We start from the raw sequence: 6449 nt of genomic DNA, 5'->3' as shown, positions 1-6449 counted from the left end.
TTGATTTCCATCCACCACTACCATCCTAGTAGTAGCATGTATTGTAATGGGAAGGGAAAATGTCAGCATCCCAAGAATTTTCGTCATTGTTACCTAAGTATACAGTTTCTTCAATGTAGTAACTATATTTTTGTTAGTAAGAATTGGGTTTATCATCCACGTCTGCATCGTCATTAACTCAATCATCATTATCATCATCAAAGTCGTCATTAGCGTATTGTGGAAGTGACCATAATTATCGTTGTCGTTCTTGGAGTGTTGTTTCCATATTATGGTTATGCACAACTGCAAAGTTGATAGGTGCTCGTGCACTAGAATGAACTCAATGTTGTCGTCATCCCTTATGTACACTAAAGGGATGATTGCATAAATTTTCCTTTATGGCGATTTCAACGTCTTATTCATTGGAGTCTATACTGGAGGCACGATATATACAATCTACGAGCTCGTTATATGTTATTGTTTTTGGAACAAGGATCCACTTTTCCAGACATGTAGAATGTTCCATCATTGTTCTACTGACCTTCAAATCGAAGGTACAAACTTCTTCTGTGAGATAGTAATGAACAACTTTTACCAGATTAAGTAAGAATACATGTGTTTGACTATGGTATTTGAAACTACATACCTTGCTGATGGTGCCATTTAAAAAAAAAAAAATATTGTAGACAATGTTCTTGATGAAGGATTTAAGTTCTTTAGGAAAAATCTTGGATACAGAAAAGAACTCATGATGTTCTATGTAGTATCTAGAATACTCTAGATGTTTGTCAAGTTTTGGGATGGGTCGTTTACAAATTATGTGAGCATTGAGTTCATTGTAAATGTTAGGTGGGGTTATTTACACCGAAAATAGTTGATTAGAAATGTTTGGTGTGGTTATTTACATAAGAAATAGTGTGCATGTCAACTCACATAATGGGTGAACCACGTGAGATGACATACAATAAATTTCATAATATTTGCATCACGATTTATATTTTCATCGTGACATTAATAACGTGTGTAGTGAATTGCACTGTTGAGATTATGTGCAATAAATATGAAATATAATGGGATTAAGGTAGTTGATCGCGATTAGGGTAAGTAGGAAATCGCGAGCACGATTTTTATGTGAGCAAGTCGTTTAATTCACAAATTTTGTAATATTCACAAATTTCATAATAAATAATGTGTATCTAATGCGTTTGTTCGACATCTTGATCGTGACCGAAAGGGCATCATTGACAGGGAAGGTATTTTTTCGTCACTAGAAAACCTCAACTAATCAAGTAAAATTTATATCACGAACTAATTACTTATACTAACTAGTAGCACAAGTGGTAAGACCGGGTCAAACCGCAGGGAAGCACAGGGGGGAAGTGATAAATTGTAGAAATACTAGTTACTATAGTCTTTTATTTAGAATAATGATGATAGATAAGAAGAATATGCATCTATTTTGTTAAGAATTCATGCTACATATTAACCTTGCACTAAAGTATCTCGTAAACACCCGTTAACCACATATCATGAGTTATGTTGCATCAAAGTGCCTATTTTGTAGATTGATCACAGGACTTCGCCGCATGCGCCGAACCCCTACCCGACGAACAAATAATTGGTCGCATGCCTTGGGATCTCTAAGCCAGTACCACCAAATCATCTGGCAAGTATTCAAAATATTGACCATGATAGTAGTGTTGACATTCGGGATCTCTAAGCCAGTAACACCAAATCATCTGGCAAGTATTCAAAATATTGACCATGAAAGTAATGCTGACATTCTCACCTACCGCATCAGACGATAGCGATTTATTAGAGTGGGAATCCCACCAATAGTCAGTGCACGACTATATAAATAGAGCCTTGACACCATGAAGAAGGAGAGAATTTTAGATTGAGAGACAGAAATTTTTACGAGAGAAAATTCCACCTCCATATTTCACCTTGATTCTTCATTGGAGCCTCACCAGAGCAAGAGTCTGAGAGGGCCTTCTCCATTCACCCAATCATTATATCACCCGCAGCCTTGATATTCATCTAAGGGAAGCAAGAGATTACTAACAACTGATAGGATGTAGAAGCATGCAACAGAAGCAATAAAAAACAATAAGTACTTTATTTACACTTAATTTGGTTCTAAAAAGCATGCAAAATATAATTTCACATAATAGGGTTTCAAGATGTCAAACCTTTGTAGAATTCTTCCAAATCCAAGCTGCTCTTCATGAAATCTCAGTTTCAAATCTTCAGTGAACTACCAAGAGATCTTTTCTACTATTCTCAGCCTAGAATTTGAGTGATGGAACTCTAGATTGAGCTTAATTGTGAAGGAAAAATGGTGTGGGTTTGAGTGAGGGAAAAATTTTCTGTAGAAACCAATTTTCCAGCAGCTCCCTTCCCTTCAATAAGAGAAATTGGATGTTTTATTTCAATCCTCCATGCAAGCATTCAAGAATATGGTCAATGTCACTTCCAATAAGTGGGCTAGGTATAAGAATTTTGATAAAAACACATCAAACTTGCAAGAAATTGGAATTTCCCACTCTATGTTATTTTAATTTTCATTTTTCGTTTTTAATTTGATTAATTCAAAATTAATTAAATTTAAAAATCAAAATTTCAATTTCTGAAATTGAATAAATTTAAAAATAATTTTATTTTAATTAATTAAACAAATTTAATTAATTAATTAATATTTTAATATCAAATATTAAATTAATAAAACACTTAATTTTAAACATGAATCCTATTCATGTAATTAATATTTAAATATTATAAACTCTCTAATTTCGTTTAATTTCGATAAATTAAAAATGTTAATTATATCGAATATAATTATACAAACCCTAATTTGAAATTGAACAATTCAAATTTAAACCCTAATTTAATTTAAACATTTCAAAGTAAAATTTAATTTTAACACTTCAAATTAAAACCATTTCAAATTCACTTAATTTATTAATGCAAGATGTTCATGTTTTACGAGATAGTAGAGGGACCTTATGGACCTATAGATCATGAACTCCAACGATTTGAGATTTAATTGGCTAAAACTCTTTAGACCGAATCAATCAATATTCATTAACTGTCGAGTCACACCACTATAGCTCGATAGTTGCACTCTTCTCACTACAGATATATTTGTGTCCACTTGATTTAACCATTATCAATAAGTCGACCCTTCACAGGTTGTTTGTAATAACGGCTGAGTCAAATGTTGTTTTACCTCCGAAATTACATCTTACTCCTTAAGTTCCACTAATCCTCTAATGAACAATTGGTTTGTGATCCAATCACTAAATCGGGTCCTCTCGGGCCAATGAGAGAATGGGGCCCCTTGTTCAAGACCTGGATTCGACACTTAAGAGAACAACCTTCCTCTTATCTCTAAATCGGATAGGCATGAATTTCATCTTGTACCCTACGGTACGTAGTATTGATTTGGAATGGAATGTTCGAAGGCAAAGGTACCCGGTCTTACCTCTGAAATGGGAGGCTTATTGACCCTACATTGTTGAGCCAACCCTCACATTTGAAAATCTAAGGATAATCCCAAATAAACATGAATTCATAGTTAGCTCAGGATTAAGATCGATTACCTAGGTTATCTAAGTGAAATAGTCAGTCTTAAACAGTAAACAACATTATAAAGTTCAATAACAATACATGAACATACGCAAACTCATTGTATAGGACGCCCCCATTCCTCATGTCAATACATGAACAAATCAAGATCACTTTGTTTATAGCACTTTACAACAAATTGTAATAACTACATAGTGAACTGCATCCAATAGTGTTACCAGAATAAGGCCTCTAACCTTATTCGTATATTGTAGACCGTTTTGGCTATCTACTCGAACTTGATCCATCTTTATGTCTCTATAAAAAGTTTAAGTATTCATATAATAGTCATGGATATTAGTTTATTGGATTTAGTCTTTATAAGTGCAATTTACAAATTCAATAACAACTTTATTGAATAAATATTGAATAACTTTACTGATAATAGAAAATGTTTAACTTTACAAACTATGAGTTTTAGGACATACAACCCAACAACAACAACCCCTACCTTATTCCATCAACTCTTTAGTTGTTGTGTTGCATTTTGTTTAAAAGATTGCTCATCTGTATATTAAACAACTGTATCTCTATTTCAATATTATCATGTCCACTTTCATCATCGTCTCTATCTTTACTTTCATTTTATCTGTTGTCATGAGTAGCTAATTATAACAAGGTAAGGGGGAATATTAATACCATGATTTAAGTAGAATCTGTAGAAGTTATCCTGTTTGCTTAATGTATGACTATTAAAATGCTTGTCTGTGAGAACTCATTGAGTCAAGTAGCTAGGACTAACTACCTGAGAAGGAAATTAGTTTTAGATCACATTAAGCAAAGTAGGAAGTCTTTCTAGAGATAGATACAACCTTGCGCTCATACAATCTTATTCATGTATCATAGAAATATGATAAGTGTGCCTAACCACCGAGAGGTGTTCGATAATCGGGAGTGCGAGCCAGAACAAACTCTCACTATAAGCTTAGTAATGCGGTGTTGATCTTCCCCAAACCCTAACTTCTCCATATATTTCCTTCACGTTAAAACTGTTTTTTCTCTTAAGTACTCCCAGAATTTATCTCGCAGATGTCTATATTAGTTTAGAAATTTAGATCACATAAATTAGTTAATCGTATGAACTTGACATTTATTTTGTTGCATACACACATTCACCAGTCACTCTATTATTACAAATCCCTGTGTTCAACCTTGGATTATTCTGAGAAACTCGTAATCTTCTTATACTTGGCATGATGAGAAACTTGTGATTAGCGCATGATTACTGCATCTAAACGTATAATATTGATAGCGCATCTTCAATTCAGTATAGTTCACAATAGAAACATTATTAAGAGAATGCAACAAGTATTTGGCGCCGTTGTCGGGGATTTAGAAACTAATCGAGTGTTGGATTTTGTGATTTCGCAGGCACCTTTTCTATTTCAAGTATTGCAAGCTTAAGCAACAAGCGACAAATCGTATATGAGTATGAGTATGGATCCTGAATTCATTATTGACCTCGAAATAGAAAGAACTTTCTATCACAAAGCAAGATGAAATCGAAATAGGTGTAGAAGGGATATGGCTAATAACAATAATCCAAACAATCAAGTTGGGATAGATGGAGCATTTGAACAAGGGCAGCAAGACCCTATCTTCCTTGCTACTGACCGCAACATTTCGATGAGAAACTATGCGGCACCGAATCTTTATGACTTCTCACCTAGTATCATGAGGCCAACCATCGATGAAAACATAAGGTTCGAGATTAAGCCGGTGATGCTACAAATTATTCAAAATGCTGGGCAGTTTTGAGGGCTGCAGTGTGAAGATCTGCATGCTCATCTCACGAGCTTTGTGGAAATGTGCAACACATTTCCATTCCAGATGTAACACCAGAAGGAATCCAGCTATCTCTCTTTCCTTATACTCTCCATGATGAAGCTAAGAAATAGGTTTATTCCCTTAAACCAAATGAAATTGTATCCTGGGACCAGTTAGTTGAGCGCTTCATGAAAAAGTTTTTCCTTCGACCGTTAACGCAAGGAGATGGCGGGACATCTTAAATTTCAAGCAAGGAGACTCAGAAACTTTGAGCACCGCTTGGGTCCGATTTAGGCGCCTTGTACATAATTGTCTGCACATTGACATTCCCGATTGTGTTTTGATGGAGACCTTGTACAATGGGCTGAACAGAACCATGCACACAATAGCAGATGTCTCTGCAGCATTTGGATTTATGGAAAAGACCTATACTGAGGCCAAGATGATCTTGGATCAGATTTTTAGGAATACGGATGATTGGGTTGATGACGGTTATGGGAACAGGAACGCTGATAGAAGGAAGATGGAAGGAGCAATAGTATAGTCGGATGCGATGAATGCACTAGCTACCCAAATGGCTATTGTTACTTCTCTTCTATAGACCATGGAAATAAACCAAGGTGCGTTGAATACGAATGTTGCTAAGCTAAATACCATGATGCAAGTTGTGCCAATAAGCAGTATACAAAGTAAGGAACCTCACGCAACTAAGGCTTGCCTGCGTGATCCCCACACAATTTTCTCCATCCACAATAATCTATTCAGTAGCACCTACAATCCTGGTTGAAGGAACCATTCTAATTTCACTTGGGGTAAAAACCAAGACCAGTCTGGGCAAAAAAGCATGCATCAATAGCAGCAAGCGCATAGAAGGAATCCCCTAGGATTCGGTCAGCATCCTAAGGCTATCATTAGCACCAAAATCGACAGTAATATAATCTCAATCAAGCATCTAGTTCCAACATATCATCATCATTGGAAGCACTCCTCAAGGAGTACATTTAGAAAAACGATGCGTTAATCTAGTCACAAGCCTCCTCCATACGAAATTTAGAGGTCGAGTGGGGAAAATT

Source organism: Benincasa hispida, chromosome 6, assembly GCF_027475165.1.
Source record: "Benincasa hispida cultivar pf3 chromosome 6, pf3_genome.v1.1, whole genome shotgun sequence".
Taxonomy (NCBI): domain Eukaryota; kingdom Viridiplantae; phylum Streptophyta; class Magnoliopsida; order Cucurbitales; family Cucurbitaceae; genus Benincasa; species Benincasa hispida.
The sequence above is the reverse complement of the archived record's forward strand: the minus strand, read 5'-3'. Positions refer to the sequence as shown.